Raw genomic sequence first — 471 nt, 5'->3', positions numbered from 1 at the left:
ATTGGTAAAGTTTATCTGAAAAACTCCAAAATCCTTAACACATCTGATTCCAGATATTGTAGATAAGAAATATTTAACTTTGTGGGCTGGAGAGATAGCTCAGCAGTTAAGAGCACTGGCTGCTCTTGCAGAACACCTGGGTTCAATTCCTAGCACCCCCATGGTGGCTAGCAACCGTCATACCTCCAGTTCTAGGGAATCCAAAAACTCTCTTCTGACCCCTGTGGGCACTGCACAACACAAATGCACTTACATACATGTAGCATTATACTTATACACATAAAAAAATAAAAATAAAATATTTTTTAAAATATTAAAAAAGATGGGGCTGGAGAGATGGCTCAGCAGTTACAAACACTGATTGTTCTTACAAAAGACCGGGGTTTGAATCCCAGTACCCACATGGTAGCTAACAACTGTCCTTAACTCCAGTCCCAGGGGATCCCACAGCCTCTTCTGTCCCTCGGGCAC

At 41.8% G+C, this 471-nt stretch overlaps 1 protein-coding gene across 1 annotated transcript in view; it reads right to left on the bottom strand.

The window, feature by feature from the left end:
- Positions 1-471, bottom strand: part of LOC103744200 (cytochrome c oxidase assembly protein COX16 homolog, mitochondrial) — a gene marked incomplete at its 5' end in the record, with an annotated part of 21261 nt that overhangs the window by 3544 nt on the left and 17246 nt on the right. The window lies entirely within an intron of this gene.

Source organism: Nannospalax galili, unplaced genomic scaffold (genome assembly GCF_000622305.1).
Source record: "Nannospalax galili isolate Female #2095 unplaced genomic scaffold, S.galili_v1.0 scaffold42, whole genome shotgun sequence".
In the NCBI taxonomy this organism is placed as follows: Eukaryota; Metazoa; Chordata; class Mammalia; order Rodentia; family Spalacidae; genus Nannospalax; species Nannospalax galili.
The sequence above is the reverse complement of the archived record's forward strand: the minus strand, read 5'-3'. Positions and strand labels throughout refer to the sequence as shown.